Source organism: Xenopus laevis, chromosome 2L (genome assembly GCF_017654675.1).
Source record: "Xenopus laevis strain J_2021 chromosome 2L, Xenopus_laevis_v10.1, whole genome shotgun sequence".
Classification (NCBI taxonomy): domain Eukaryota; kingdom Metazoa; phylum Chordata; class Amphibia; order Anura; family Pipidae; genus Xenopus; species Xenopus laevis.
In genome coordinates, this window is record NC_054373.1 from 13,184,724 (window position 1) to 13,201,960 (window position 17,237).

At 42.5% G+C, this 17,237-nt stretch overlaps 1 protein-coding gene across 1 annotated transcript in view; it reads left to right on the top strand.

Annotated features, from left to right (window-relative positions):
- Positions 1-17,237, top strand: part of runx1.L (RUNX family transcription factor 1 L homeolog) — a 159,244-nt gene that overhangs the window by 57,875 nt on the left and 84,132 nt on the right.

The following is a 17,237-nucleotide window of genomic DNA, read 5'->3' on the forward strand; positions in this document are numbered from 1 at the left end:
AAGGACATGGAGTATGGAACTTGCAGCTTCTGTAGTCTGTCTTTCACCTGATTGAATTTCAGCCTCTGATTACGGACCTCCATAGAAAAATCAGGATATATCGAAACTCTATGGTTCTCGTATTGTATGGAACCAAGGATCCTGGCTTCCCTCAATATCGCATCGCGATCCTTGTAATTGAGGATGCGGGCAATGATTGGCCTTGGTGGGTGCCCCGGGGGAGGCTCTTTCGTTGGGACTCTGTGAGCTCGTTCAATTATGAAGCAGTGTGAAAACGGTTTCTTGCCAAAGGTATGAGCGAGCCAGAATTCAATAAAAAGCTCCACTTGCTTGCCTTCCGCACGCTCAGGAATACCCACAATGCGGATATTATTCCGCCGTAGCCTGTTTTCTAAATCATCCGTTTTGGCTTGTAGGATAGAGATTTGCCGAGCATGAGCCTCCAGAGTAGCACTGTATGGCCCAGTCCTATCTTCTAGGTCTGATATGCGCCTCTCAGTCTCCTGAGTGCGCTCTCTACGTTTTTGCACATCCAGTTTCACTATATTAGTCTGTTTTCAGCTCATCAAGCTTATTCAGTACAGAGACGTGATTAGAGCCAAGTTGTTGCATAATTTCCCCCAGAGTAGGCTCTGGGGGGGGCTCCACCTGGGTGCACACCGCTTTCCCCAGGGATACTGGAGCAGCAGCCATGGAATGGCAATCTGATGGTGGAGGGTCTTGCTCAGGTGTTCTGGCGAATTTACTGAGGGAACGTGCTGCATTAAGGCTCACCTTGCTTAGCTGCGCAGCATCTCGTTCCGACTCCGCAGTCTCCCACACAGTATCAGGCCCCGCGGCGCCATTTTGAGGAGGCGCATGGTGCGGCTCTGCAGATTTGGATCGTGCCGGAGTTTTCGCAGGGTTATTTCTGCCCATGACTGACGGTACCGGACAGGCTGCAGGTACTTCACAAAGGCAGTAAGCGACAATAGAGGCAGATTGTGAGGGTTTACAGGGTAAAGTCAGGGGTTTCTCTCGGAGCGCTCACACTTCAGCGTCCTACTCCATGCGTCGCTGGCCACGCCCCCCAAGATTTCCATTTTTTAGTGGCATAACTACCAGGGATCACACTCCAGCCGCCCCTTTGGTCCCAACTCCCGTCAGAGCAGCAGGGAAGGGTAAATTTTTCACAATTTGTGGGGGACGGGGCGGGTGCACATCCAACATCCTGGCAACTACAAAATGAGGAAGATGAGTATTTAGGGGGTAATGTGATTTATTTATGGGGAAATTATGGGTGCTATACATTTTGGGGAGCAGGTGCATACTATGGTGTGCTATGATTACTAGGGATGCACCAAATCCACAATTTCGGATTCGGCAGAACCCCCAAATCCTTCGTGAAAGATTTGGCCAAATAATGATCCGAATCCTAATTTACATTTGCAAATTAGGGGTGGGAAGGGGAAAACATTTTTTATTTCCTTGATTTGTGACAAAAAGTCACGTGATTTCCCTCCCCGCCCCTAATTAGCATATGCAAATTAGGATTCGGATTTGGTTCGGCCGGGCAGAAAGATTCGGGCCGAATCCTGTTGAAAAAGGCCGAATCCTGGTCGAATCCTGAACCGAATCCTGGAGTCGGTGCATCCCTAATGATTACATTTTGATGGTGTTATCCATTATCGGACTTTGATTGGCATGATTTTATTAATCATATATTTTTGGCTTCTGTGGGTACTGTAATAGTTTACGGGGGCTTGTTTGATGCTGTGATATATTTTCACTGCTGCTTGAGGGGTTCACTAATACTGCCGTAATGCCTTAAACTATATAGTAGTATCTATAGTCATGATTACTTAAATTGGAAGAATCTATTTTGTGGCGTGGGTAGGTGTTTTGTTCTAATGGGGTATGGTCAGGCTGGTTCAATGACATGGGCCTGGCAATTTTTATTTTTTATTATGGGGCCCTAATTCAGTTGTTGACATAGCCATTCACTCAGGGGGCCGATGTTAATAATTAAGGCCCCCTAGCAGGGAGGACCCTGCTAAATTAGTAGTATGTTAGAACCAGCAGTGCAGATATCAGGGAGGGACAGATCAACAGTGGGAAGTAAGCTGCTCAAAATTACATTTACTTTAATTCTGTAAAATTTTGTATTTGGGTTTCTGTCCCACTTAAGTTCTGCAAATGCAGGAATGGCTTTGGTTTCCCCTATAAAAAGCCATTGGATGGCAGAGATTCCATCTGAAGAAGCAGAGCTGGCAGTTGGGTGCAAGGTGTCCTGGTAACAAGTGTCAGTCCCAACCTGGAGTGAAAGTGTCAGGGCCACTGATCTTCGCATTCATTTGCCTCCCAGCCCAAAACCTGTCGGCTCACCCCTGACTGTGACACTGGCCATAAGGAAATGATTGCATGTGAATAACAGGGTTAACAGTGCAGGCAGGTTGTAAAATTAGCAAAGGGAGGTCAACTTAAAGCATATGAACTAGGATTTCCTTTTATAATGACACAAGTGTGCCGCACAGACTGCTAATAGGGGCCCCGGGGCCCTGCACAGCAGCAGTTCTGCTTCTTTCATTGATTCAATTGCAGGTACAGTAGGGAAAGATGGCAACAGCAGGTCAATATGTTGAGAGTAGGTGAAACTGGTGAAAGGTAGCCAAGGTGGCATCAGAAACCCCATACATCAGTGTTGCCAAACTTCCAGCACCCACTGACAGCTAAATGCTATTGGGGGGGACTTGGTGCTGTAATTCAACAACAGTTGAAAGGCCACAGGAACAGGTTGAGTTTATAAGAATAAGGGGGGTCCACCCATGCCAGATAACACCCAGTCTAGCAAGCTGTAACCTTGCACAGGAAGAAGAAGTCATATATGGGGACATTACTAGGCAATAAGGCAGGATTTACAGCAACAGGACTGGTTGAACTTGACTATGAATGCAGCAGCCAATCACAGCAGCCTCATTGGGACATCAAAAGAAACAGTAACATAACCAGCAATTTACGGGCTCCATGCAGACATGGGCGTACCCAGTGCCGATCCTTACCTAAGGGCCGCCTGAGTCGGCTCCTGCAATGCCGCCCCCCCTCGCCAACTTACCTGTCCGGAGCGGAGGCAGGAACACTAATGCGGAGAGCGCAATTGCGCTCTCTCGCATTAGTAAGGCCGAATTTCCGGTTTAAAAAATGGAAATTCGGCTCTTAAAGGTGCAGGAGCCCCTGTAAACCTCTCCGGCGTTGCCGCTTGAGGCGAGCGTCTCAGCTCGCCTCATTGGCGGCGCGCCCCTGGGCGTACCTACAGAGGAAGCAGACCCTGTGGCTGCAGGGGGGCCCAGGAGATAGGGGCCCCATGAGGCTCTAATTCATTTAGAGGTTAAATAAAATAAATATTGGTAAAACAGTTTAACCTCTAGACATTTTGGGGGACTGAAAAATAATTTGCTGTGGGAGAGAAGTGTGCCGTGTGATGTAAGAGAGCTGTGCCTGAAGTCAGATGGGAGGGGGAGTGGAGGGAAAGTGCAGCAGGAAGAGACCCGCTACCCGACCCATGACCCGCAGACCAGCAACCCCGCAGACCTGCACCTGAAAAGCCTACCTTCTTTATGGAGGGTACATGCTTTTTTTATGGGTAACCCATGGGTGCCCGACCCGCCGCAGGACTCTAGAAGAAGGGTCCCCTGGCAATGAAGGAAGTCTAGGGTCACTCATTTCACAAAATCAGAGATGTCTAACCTGTGGCCCTCCAGCTGCAACTACCCCGCCAGCCTTCTTGGTACTGATCATACATGTTGGATAGATAAACATATTTAGGGCAATGATTGTGTTCCCAGATATTATTTTTGGGTGCATTTGGCTCTGGGAGTATTTCTTGCCATTTCTAAGAACCCACCGGGGCCCCGGAGGCAGAACAGCAGTGCATCATTCCATTTGGCAGCAGATCGTATGACTGACACTTCGCTCCCTGTCGTTGCCTTTCCCTCTTTTCAGTTGTTGTGTCAGAAAATCAATCAGTGAATTGAGCCAAATCTGGATCCCTTTCCCCATCTATCAAGTGCAGTTAATTATTCAGCAGCCGTCGTCCTTTTCATTTAAAGGCACACTCCACACGGCATATGCCACACGGGAGGTACTCACACACTGGCCTTTTGCATGTAAAGTGGCCCCTTTACTCTCAATTTGATACGCACAGGTTTCCTTTATTTTGTAAATCTGCATAATGTGAATTAATGGTGATTTCTGAACTTCTGTTAGATGGGCCCCAAGCCTTACACCTAGGCTGGGCACTCAACCTGATGTACAACTTACATCCCTTCAGCTATTGTTGGACTACAACTCTCAAGGCGAATATTGTTGATAAGAGCTGATAAGGGCTTTCCTGCTTGTGGTGTTGAGGAACTGGGGAAGATTATCCTGTTTGGGGCCCCATTATTAATACAAAACAGTTACAGGTATGTGACCTGTTATAACCAGAATGCTCTGGACCTGGGGCTTTCAGGATAATGGATCTCTCCGTAATTTGAATCTTCATGCCCTAAATCTACTCAAAAATCATGTAAACATTAAATAAACCCAATAGGCTGGTTTTGCTTCCAATAAGGATTAATTATATCTTAGTTGGGATCAAGTACAAGCTACTGTTTTATTATTAGAGAAAAAGGAAATCATTTTTAAAAATTTGGATTATTTGGATATAATGCAGTCTATGGGAGATGATCATGCCGTAATTCGGAGCTTTCTGGATAACGAGTTTACGGATAACGGATCCTATACCTGTATTATGTGTCATTTGTGATTTTCTTCTAGCAAAAGAGACAACAGACCTTTGGGGGCCTATGGGTGTAGAGGACCCAATGAGGGTCTTGACAGATGTGCAAAAGGGTGAACAGATCTTCTTTCTTAAGGTATAGGACACCCTTAAATACAAGACTGCAGTCAATGCTATTACCATGTGACTTCTTTGTATAAACTGTTGTTTATGGTCAAAGAGCTTCCAGATCCATATGAGGAAAGTGTGCAGCTGACTATTGAGGGTGACATGTTTGGGTGGCTGGTTATGTGCTATTCTGTTTACTATTGAAGCTATAGCAAGACAACGTCTAGACAGACTGACAGACAGACAGACAGACAGACGGACAGACGGACAGATAGATAGATTTGTAATATTATTGGTTATAAGCTATGTTCCTGACCACATACATAAAATAGAGAACTGAAAGGGGTCTTTGACTACAATTTCCATCAGCCTTTATAATAAAAGCCTATATTATTATTTAGCCTATACAACCAAAGGTTAAGCATATCAACAACATGTTAAGGTCAAGGTTAAAGGGGTGGGTTGTTTTTTGTTTTTTTGTAGTTTTTGAATTATTTGCCTTCTTCTGACTCTTTCCAGCTTTCAAATGGGGGTCACTGACCCCATCTAAAAACAAATGCTGTGTAAGGCTACACAACTATGGTTACTGCTACTTTTTATTACTCGTCTTTCTATTCAGGCCTCTCCTATTCATATTCCAGTCTCTTATTCAAATCAGTGCATGGTTGCTAGGGGAATTTGGACACTACCAACCAGATTGCTGAAATTGCAAACTGGAGAGCTGCTGAATAAAAAGCTAAATAACTCAAAAACCACAAAAAAAATGAAAACCAATTGAAAATTGTTTTAGAATATCACTCTCTACATCATACTAAAAGTTAATTTAAATTTAAAATTGCCTTTTGTTTATTGTAAAGGACACTGACATGATCAGAAATAATGGGGCGCCATCAAGGCCCCTCCAGTTATTGGTGCACTGCCTGACGGAGCTCCTTGGGCAGTTGTCACTGGCAACTAAGTAGCATGGGGCCCAAATAAAAAAGAATAGGCAACTAAATTCCTGACTTCACCTCAGTAATAGTTATGTCTCACTATACCCAAAACAGGCTAAACTCATACCCTGATGACTCCCACAACCCTTTGCGTCCCATGACTTGGAACTTTCCTTTCACTGATGGGACCTTCACCCTGTTCTCTCTTATGGTGGCCCTGGCAGGTGTACTTGGGCACTCCTGAAACACGGTCTAATTACACAGCTTTATGATGAAGAGAATGGCTCTATTTAACAATATGGCAGTTCCCCAAGCTATGAATAAATAGAAATATGCAGGTAATGATCTGTGAGGGCTGTTGGCATTTCCCCTATACCTCCCTCTCTGCTTGCCTAGTATTTACTTTCCCTAAGTGGTGAAACCTTCAATAGAAAACAAGGGAAAGTTGTCCTCACCACTATTTTTTAAAACCATTAGGCAGGGGTGCAATGAGGCTGTGACCACAAAATACATATAGACAAATACAAGAGTCCTCTGCACTCAACCCATTATCAATATATTTAAGACAGCGACATTTTGTGCATACTGCTACTGAAAAATGCCTTACCCTTTAAACAAAACAGGGATTGTTTGTCCATATATTGGAATTCTTAATGAATCAGATGAAATTGAGCATAGGACTGGCCAGATATGGGATGACTTTGACGTAGTTGGCCAGCTTAAATATATTGCAATATATGGACAAACAATCCCTGTTTTGTTTAAAGGGTAAGGCATTTTTCAGTAGCAGTATGCACAAAATGTCGCTGTCTTAAATATATTGATAATGGGTTGAGTGCAGAGGACTCTTGTATTTGAAACCTTCAATAGAAACACTCCCCATTATATTATTGTAAAACCCTGGGATACAGGTATGGGATCTGTTATCTGGAAACCCATTATCCACAAAGCTCCGAATTACAGGAAGGTCGTGTCCCATAAATTCCATTTTAATCAAATTTTTTTTTCCCAGTAATAACAATTAAGTAATATCAGGGTTGGACTGGGGGGCCCCGGGGCCCACCGGGGCTACTGCCCTAGGGCCCCCCTCTGCACAGAGTGCACACTTAAAAAAAAATTGCAGCGACCTCCGACAAAGGGGTTGCAGCATTAAGAGGCAGATGTATGTACGGACCTGGGCCGACGGGGCCCACCTGTTTTTTTCCCGGTGCCCCCCCTGCCCAGTCCGACCCGGTGTACCATGTACTTGATCCCAACTAAGGTATAATCATCCGAATCAGAGGCTAAACAATTCTGTTGGGTTGGATTAATGTTTAAATGATTTTGTAGCAGACTAAAGGTATGGAGTTCCAGTTTACAGAAAGACCCCTTATCCGGAAAACCCCACTTGCTGAGCATTCTGGATAACAGGTCCCATACCTGTACTTAGTCCTTCTATACTATAGATGTATGTTGCTATATAAAAATGATTTCTTCTCTGTGCCCCTAGAATAAAAGTCCATTCAGTTCATATACGTTGTTTTCCAAACCAGCTTGGCACTTACCCCACAAAGTGTCTCTGGGATAATGATGTCGTGCCTCATATTTTTCAGTAATTCAATAGCAGTGAGATTAATCTTTTTCTGACCTGGATTAACTCTTGCACTGCCGTGCCTTCCTGCTACCGTACAGAACAGCCCGTTCCCTCTGTGAGCCCAAAACTCCTATAATGCATCTTGTTGTCCAACCCAATCAGCGGCAGAATCACAACTTCATGTCACGGTGATACATTGTTAACTGATATGTCAGAAAATCAATTCATTACTTTTAAGCAGCAGTTAAGAGGAGCTAGACAATTCTTCCATTTGAATTATTAAAGAAAGCGAGGCTGGCTCGTTCCTGCTCCCCAAACTCAAGCCCCGTCTGAGAAAGTGCAAAATGCTGCTTCTGCCCTGGAGCCCAATTAACAATACTGAATCGGCTTTAGGGGCTAAACGAAAAAAAAATAAATGCAGAAAGAACAGAACAAAGGGCTGAAGATGTCTATGCAATTAGCCGCTTCCAAGGGTAAGTTAATTTGAAGTACAAAACTCAAGGCTGATTTTTGGTGTATGTGTAAGTATTGCAGTACTAATCAGACTAGTAGCGCTGACTTTAATGGGGAACTAGATCCTTTGTTCCATATCGGAATTACTGTACTTGATTGGTCAATCCCAGAGACATCTGCTATAGTTCCAGCTATATCTATATACCCAAAAATTCCACTTTATTTGAATTTATTTTGTTAGTAGAACAAATAGACACTCAAATCTAACTCTAAATGGTCTTCAGCCTTTAGCCCCACTACGGCCACAAAATAGGTGGGACCAACAGTTTAGGAACTGCTGATTTACAAGGCTGGAACTAGGGGTAGGGAAGAGAGGAACTAGCAGTTGGGAAGGGGGGATAAGTTGCAGAGAATGGCAAGGGACGTGAGCGCTGAGGGAGAGGATAATGTGGGCCAAGTGAAACTTAGGGTTTTATAGGTGACTTGCAGACTGAGCTGAGCTGGTCATAGGATTGGGTCGTGCAGGTGTGGGGCAAGCCTTGGGCGTCAATACAACTTGGCTTGGACCTTCTGATTTAGAGGATCCCACTCATTTAAATGAGAGCTGCAGTTCTGAGTTAGAGGTAGAGTGATGCCACAGGAACTGAAAGTCCTCTCCATCCAAACCAGTTCTGTGAAGCCCTTGGCTCCAATGGAGAAGCTTTGCAGAACATCTATGCTACAAGCTCTGTAATGCAATCCAATCTTGGAGCAGTGGGCAGAACATCACCAATGTGGGCACCCTGAACAACATTATGGTTTCCATTGACTGTATCTGTGCACAAGTGATGAGGTTAAGGTGCCTGATAACATGTTGGAGCTCAAAGGGAACTTAAAGGGGTTGCTCACCTTTAAATTACATTTTAGTATGATATAGAGAGGGATATTCTGAGACAATCTGCAATTGGTTTTCAGTTTTTTGTGGTTTTTGAGTTATTTAGCTTTTTATTGACCAGTTTGCAATATTAGCAATTTGGATCCAAATTCCCCTAACAACCATGCATTGATTTGAATAAGAGACTGGAATCTGAACAGGAGAGGCCTGAATAGAAAGATGAGTAATAATAATACGTGTTGCATTACAGAGCATTTGTTTTAAGATGGGGTCAGTGACCCTCATTTAAAAGCTAGAAACAGTCAGAAGAAGGCAAATAATTAAAAAACAGAAAAAAAAGGAATAATTTAGGCCAATTGAAACATTAATTAGAATTGGCCATTATATAACATACTAAAGGTACCACCAACATACCATACCACCAATAATAATGGACCTCTCTGAACTGCCCACTGTCATAGATAAAGGGATAGTAGAGGTAAGAGGACAAGGGCTCAGATAAATAGAGTATATAGACATTTGCATGGAACAAACTAATAAAAAGCAAAGACATTGAAAAAAGTATATAAGGAAGCTTACCGCTTTCCATATGGGGTCCGGGTGCTCATGCTCCAAACCTTCAGCAAGGGGAGAAAATACATACAATACTGGAAAATAGAGCTGGCACTACTCCGGTACCCCAAAAATATGATCAAATTAAGTAGAATCCAGGAGTCTCAAAATATTGGTAAAGTAGTACAAAAAAGTTTTATTGCATCTTGTATAAAAAATAAAAGCCTGACGCGTTTCGTGTCTACACAGGACACTTAATCATAGGCTATAGACATTTGAAGCCTTACAGAGCATTGGTTTTTAGATGGAAGCAGTGACCGCCATTTGAAAGCTGGAAAAATTCAGAAGAAGGCAAATAATTAAAAAACAAAACTATAAAAAAAAAATAATGAGAACCAATTGAAAAGTTGCTAAGAATTGGTCTTTTTATAACGTACTAAAAGTTAACCAGTGGCGGAACTACCAGGGGAGCAGGGGGTACGAGCGGGCCAGGGCAAGCACCCCCTCAGGGCCGCCCGCCAGCTCGCACGCAACTGAAATCCGGGCCGAAAATCACGTACGGAGGGGGCTGGGGCCTGGCTGTGCGTCCCGCACCAGGGCCCGCCCCCCCTCTAGTTACGTTACTGAAGTTAACTTAAAGGTAAACCACCCCTTTAAACCCAATAACTTGCCCTGCTTTTAACATTATTTTATTGAAGGAAAATAAATCAACCCGCATGGTGTCCAAAAACAGAAAATGAGGGACGATCCCAAGTATTTAAGTCAAAATGAAGTACCGAGCTTTCTTGTGTGCCAATAACATGTTGTAAGCAGGGCCGGGTCCTTAGAGATACAAGTGTTTGTTATCTGGTCCCCGGCAGAAGGATGATTACATCTCCCTGCAACAGCGTCTGTGCAGCCAGGAAGCACCTTGCCCAAATCTTGCTGAAATAAGGCCTCTCCCGGCTTTCATGTGTCTCTAGGGCAGGAGATTGTGAAATGGTTAATGCTGGTTGGGTCATATCAGGCACCATCAACACTTGCTGAACTGCAGGCAGAGACGGTTACAAGGAAGGATATGTGAGAGGCCTGTCACCCTGTCACCCGAGAGCATATTTAAAAAAACTGCCAGGGGTGCAGAATTAAAAACAGCATTTGTATAGAGACAGCAATTGACTATACTGATATAACTTTGCTATGTTATACACTTGCACCAGCTGCTACATGTCAGATTTGCATTAATACTGGCATCCCACTGTATATCAAGCACAATGTGAATTGTCATCAATGATGTAGAAGGTGATATTCTGAGACAATTTGCCATTGGTTTCCGTTTTTTATTATTTGTGGTTTTTGAGCAGCTCTCAATTTTAGCAGTTTGGTTGCTACAGTCCAAATTAACCTAACAACCATGCATTGATATGAATCATTATGAATAGGAATGGGGCTGAATAGAAAGATGATAAAAAGTAGCAATAACAATACATTTGTAGCCTTATAGAGCATGTGTGTTTCAGATGGGGTCGGTGACCCCCCATTTCAAAGCCGGAAAGAGTCAGACGAAAAAGGCAAATAATTAAAGAAAAACTCTAAAAAAATAAATAATCAAGACCAATTGAGAATTGGCCTTTCTTTAACAGACTAAAAGTTAACTTAAAGGGGAATTACCTATTTAAGTTGGTACAAAATCGTTCACAAGGAGCACAAAGAGCAAGTTAGCAATAACTGGGCACAGGTAATTAGTATTGGGCATTTTCAGTTTTAAAACTATGTCACATGACATGTGATTGGCAGCGCAGAGTGGTACTGGCTGCCATTAGAGCAGCATTGTCCTTTGCCCTTATTTACCATAGTTGCACTAATTATATTCACAGACTTTCTGCCTTTGCTGAATCCCAGGAAATGTAATAGATCAGAACTCCAAGTGATCACATATACAGGGCCGATTGTGTTATTAGATAATGATGCAAACGGTAGTGTCTTAATCATTATGCGTGGGAAATTAAATGCTTCTAATTGCTGAAGCACCCTGCTGATCAGGGGAGCAGGACGTTGCTACTTCCCTGTGTAGAAAGGCAAAAGAGGAAAAACAAAGTGCAGACTAAGTTCAGTTTTAGAAACTACTTGTGCAGCTGCCAAGCATCCTTACAACATAGAAATCATTAGCAGATATATGTGTATGTCGATGTTACAACTGATATACATTTGTCACTTACCAGGGCTGCGAACCACTGCCACCCTGTCTCTAATTAGTAAAATTCAAAATGAAGAACCTTTGGAAGGGCTATTTTTAGGGGGGTGCCTACATGATGGGGCCCAGTATGATGTTGACAGCAGGGAAAATGGTAGAAGTAGATCAACCTGGTAAGAATAGGTGAAACTTGTAAGAGTAGGGTAAGATATTAACAGTATGTCAGTATGTTAAAAGTAGGGCAACATGGTGACAGTAGGTCAAGATTGTGAAGGTAGTGTAAGATTGTAACTGTAGAGCAAGATGTTGACAGTAGGTGAACATGTTTAGCAAGATGCTGAGGGTAGATAAAGATAGTGACAGTAGGTCAACATAGTGAAAATAGGAGAATGTTGTGTGAGTAGGTCAATATGGTAAGATGTTGACAGTTGGTGAACATGGTCAGAGTAGGGCATGATTGTGAGAGAAGATAAAGATGATGGTGATGGTAGACCAACATAGTGAGAGTAGTAGAACACAGTGAGAGTAGGAGAACCTAGTGAGAGTAGGAGAACATAGTGAGAGTAGGAGAACATAGTGAGAGTAGGAGAACATAGTGAGAGTAGGCAAAGATGGTGAGAGTTGATCAAGATGGTAAAAGTAGGGAAAGATGCTGGTCAGCATGGTGAGTGTAGGTCAATATGGTGAGAGTAGATAGTAGAGTAGATAAAGATGGTGACAGCAGAAGGGTATGAGAACATGATAAAACAAGATGGTGAGAGTAGTTCAAAGTGGTAAGAGCAGGGCAAGATAGTGACAGCAGGTCAACATGGTATTAGAAAAGCAACAGTAACAGCGCAGGAAAACTTTTTTGAAGTAGAAAAACAATCCCACCCCCCAAGTCTTTATTCCCAAAGCCCCCCAAAGACCAAAGATGGCCCTCTCTGTAACAAAGGTAACATCGAGTATGTTTTATTTAGTATATGCTGCCCAGCCAAACGTAAGTCTTCTCAAGCTCCAATGTACATGGCAACTCCCATGCCCCCCCCCCCCAGTGCACCAAACATCAAGGGAAAGACATGTGTCTCGGACTAATGGTTTTTCCTAATTGTTCTCATGTGCCAGATGCAGAGACCTTTGTCTATATGGTGGGTTCGAGGAGAAATATTTGTCTAAAGTGTCACAGGTTTAAGGGCCAAAGCTTTGGAGGGAATTCAACTGTTACAAAAAAGGAGAGGTTCCACAAAGATTATGGGGGGGGCTGTATAAGGAGAGTTAAAAGACTAAATAAAGCTGTCCATTATACAAGGTAAGATGTGCTTGCTAGAGGTCGGCATCAAAAAACCTCATTTTTGGATGCCCAATTGCCAATTGACTTCTGTTCAACTTCTCCAATATGGCTGCAAGGTTTGAATGTTCTCCCTGTGTCTGCGTGGGGTTCCTCCCAAACATCTTACAGGCAAGTTAACTGACTCCTAAAAGTAACTCTAGTGTGTGTTTGTGGATGTGATAGAGACCATAGATTGTCAGCTCCACTGGCACAAGGACTGATAGCAATAATGTATCATTTCTATACAGTGGAATACGTCAGTGCTATATAAATAAAAGATAATCATTTTTAAAAAGTAACCATAACCTACCCCTATAAAGTTCTATAATAAATCCATAAAGGCATGAAAAATTAAATAATATTTCAAGCACATTTTTTAAAAAAAAAAAAAAGATGTCGAATTCAGAAAAAAACAAGATGCATTTTCATTATATATAAAAAAAAAAAAATCATTTAAAAGCTAAGGGGAAGTTTCTGGCCCAAAGATGCCCGAGGCGATATTGAAGTGGAATCTCCAGTGAGTTTGGTTTGTGCAAGAAGGAAATATATTAAGCCCGGTTGCTTGTCATATCTCAATTTGTCTGCACTCAGTAATCATCTCAGGGGCAGATAGAGAGAGAGAAGTACAAGAGAAGCTGGGTCCCGGCGTCTGCCTGCGAGTCGGTGCCGTGGCAACTATGAACCAGGCACATTTCGGGATGGCAACGCCACTATCCTGGGCCATGTATCTAATGAGGAAGAATAGAACCCCCATTGGTTTCTTTGGTAATTAATGTTGTTTGTCTTATTTGTGTGTCTTCACTTTAATTACCCCTCCTGTAAAGAAGAAATATTGCACTGGGCAAAACTGCCCGAAAGTGCCCTCTGCCACCTCCCATAGAGTCAGGGAGAAAGGCTTGAAGCAGCAGCAGAATCTCTTTCAGCCTGTGTGTTTGGGCTGGTGCAGGGAGGGGGCAGGAGGGCAATTTCTGCACCTTGCTAAAATGCCTGAAATTTGCCCCAAAAAGTTCTACAGATGATGCAGTTTAGCTGATAGTGCTCTAATTTACATATGCAAATTAGGGTTTGTCACATATTTTTGTGTAGGACTGCGTGTTCAGCCCCCAAGCATGGATGTATGCCTCTCCTAATTTATTCAGGGCTCACCGATTAGCAAATAATAATTAGAATGATGGAAAAGGGGCTTGTAATTATATATTCCAGGTATGAACCTGTTATCCAGAATGCTCAGAATCTGGGGTTTTCCAGATAAGGTATCTTTCCGTAATTTGGATCTCCATACCAGGAGTCTACTAAATTTAAACATTAAATAAACCCAATAGGCTGGTTCTGCTTCGAATAAGACTTCATTATAGGCCAGTTTGGATCAAGTACATGGTACTGTTTTATTATTACAGAGAAAAAGGAAATCATTTTAAAAAATATGAATTATTTGATTATGGGAGATGGCCTTCCCGTAATTCAGAGTTTTCTGGATAACAGGTTTCCGGATAACAGATCCCATACCTGTAATATTAATTAATATTAAAGAATTGCAAACACCTTTGGATTTGATGCACATTTTATTTTTGGCAATATCCAAATGTTTCTTTCTTTTAACTTGGAAGCAGACTTTGTTGTCTGTTTCCAAGCTGCAGACTTCTGTATTACTTCCCTGTATTACTTTGTATTTTGTCATTATTATATATTATTACAGGTTTATTATATATATTTGTGTTTTCTTTCTGTTCTTGGAACCAATAACAAGCTGATAAATGTAATCTAAATTTTATCCCCCCCCCTCCCCCACTTATATATTCTTTTGGTACTAGCTTTTCTTCTTTATTAATTCCGAAATTCTATATGTCAACTTTATCCTTCAGCAACAGAAAGACTGTCCGACTAATACTTTACCCAATACTATATTTATCAGTCAGCTGAGATTAAATGGGTGGTTCACCTTCACGTTAACTTTTAGTATGTTATAGAATGGCTAATTATAAGCAACTTTAATTGGTCTTCATTATTGATTTTTTATAGTTTTTGAATTATTTGCCTTCTTCTTCTTCTGACTCTTCACAGCTTTCAAATGGGGGTCACTGACCCCCATCCAAAACACAAAGGCTCTGTACGGCTACACATTTATTGTTATCACTCATCTATTCTTTCACTCACCTATACTTTCTATTCAGGACTCTCCTATTCATATTCCAGTCTCTTATACAAATCAGTGCATGGTTGCTAGGGGAATGTGGACCCTAGCAACCACATTGCTGAAATTGGAAGCAGGAGAGCTGCTGAATAAAAAGCCAAATAACTCAAAAACCACAAATAATAAAATTGCAAATTGTCTCAGAATATAACTCTCTACATCATACTAAAAGTTAATTTAAAGCTGAACAACCCATTTAAGCTGGCCATATACAGGATTTTTATCCATGACCAAGTGAGGGAGCAAGGGCAGTGGTCGGGGGAAACGGAGGGTGGTCCGGCCATGGCCAAAAATCTCTCGGATTTAGGGGAGAACTCCACATGCGATTTTAAGTGCGATAGCTTCTGTTCCGGCACGCTGAGATGAATCGGCTATCGCAGGTGTAAGCGATCGTGTACTTCTACCCTTAGATCTTGGAAGGCTGATATTTCGGACACAGATATTTCGGACACAGGCCAACACTATAATATGTTGATTTTGCAACTTCCAACAAAGTGAGCAGCTGATTAGTCCATGTATGGGGCATGGGGTCACCACCAAGCACACTCTGAGCCTTATTTATGATCATAATTAGAAGTGGGGAGCACTAAAACAGATGCAAATAGTTGACAGTCTTCATTAAAGGTAAGAATTCAGTCTTTTCACATTTGCATAGTTGGCACTGAGCACCAAAATGGCTTTGCAGTTTTCTCTAATGGTTGGGAATGCCGAGATGTGGTGGTAATTCTAGAGTTCCCACAGCAATAGCCGCCACAGATTTGCCCCTAGTGAATTGAATTGTATGTTTAACACCATGTGGATGGGCAGTAGCATTCACTTTTTATGCACTGAGCACCATTGTGTCAGATGCCATTTGACGGATATCATTATGCTTCAATTCTTGGTGAAAATACTGTATTGTGGGGGGGGGATAGAAATCTGCGGCCAAAAAATTGCACTTTGAACCCTCCCCTGCAGTGGAAAATACACCTTCTCAAGGTTTGTTGAGATATTAATGGAGAAGGCAGTACAATTCTGTTGGCTTAGGATCTTATCAAATCATGAATATGGTCCTCTCCTAATGGACCTGCACAAGGCCCCATCTGATCCCACTGAATCATTTTGGTTTGTACCAGGACCTGGGGGCCAAATCTGGCAAAATAATGCTTGTTTGATGACTATGGTGTGACTATAGCATAGACCAGTGATCCCCAACCAGTGGCTCATGAACAACATGTTGCTCTCCGACCCCTTGGCTGTTGCTCTCAGTGTCCTCAAAGCAGGTGCTTATTTTCGAATTCCAATCTTGGAATCAAGTTTTAATTGCATAAAACTAAGTATAGTGCCAAGTAGAGCCTGCTGTGGGCTATCAGTCCACATAGGGGCTACCAAATAGCCAATTACAGCCCTTATTTGGCACCCCAAGGGAATTTTTCATGCTTGTGTTGCTCGCCAACTCTTTTTACATTTGAATGTGGCTCACGGTTAAAAAAGGTTGGGGACCCCTGGTATAGAGGAAGCAGACCCCAAGGTCGGGTTTAGGGGATCTACAGGGGAAGCTAGTGACCCACTATTTTTTTTGCTCCAGTGCCTGAGCCTCAAACATTATGCCACTGTTTTATGACCTCACCCACCAAACTGATCATCCCATATATAACCCCCTTAATAACTACTAGGGGCAGAGGTAATACATCTGTTGTCAAGATGAGAAGCAAATTTCGGGTGCCAGAGACTTGTTTATAGCAGATTCTGTGCTCCTTACCAGCCAAGGGACAGGACTGATTAGGATGCCCCCAGATGCTGGAACTTTATATTTAAATCAGAAAGATTAAATCTATTTGCAAGGCAGGCTCCAAGCTATGGTGTCCCACACCAGCAAACATGCAAGGATACAAGATGTCTGTGAAGCACATGCTGGCATCTCCCTAGAGGAACCATTTGGGGTTTGTGGGGTGTCAAGGCTTGAGGGATACACTAGGCACTGAACCAGCCAGGCCCCCGGAAACTGATATAGCTCCTCTTCTTGGAATTAAGCCTTTGTCCCTCCTGCCCACGGCACAGAAATAAAAGATATAAAACTGAGATTTAATTTCAGAGCAGAGACAACAAAAGTCCTTGTCCATATAAATGTATTTAAATGCATCCAGATGTGCTTTCATCATTTATTGGAAATGGAAATTTGTACTATATTATAATGCAGAAAATGGGAGGAAAGTGTCTAGTGTCATGTTTTTTTTTAGTAGTAAAAAAATGGAAAATATAATTACTTTTCTGTATGCAAAGGGAATGTTATCAAATTGTTAGCGAACTAGCGTCCCTGTCCTGTTTTATGGCTGACAT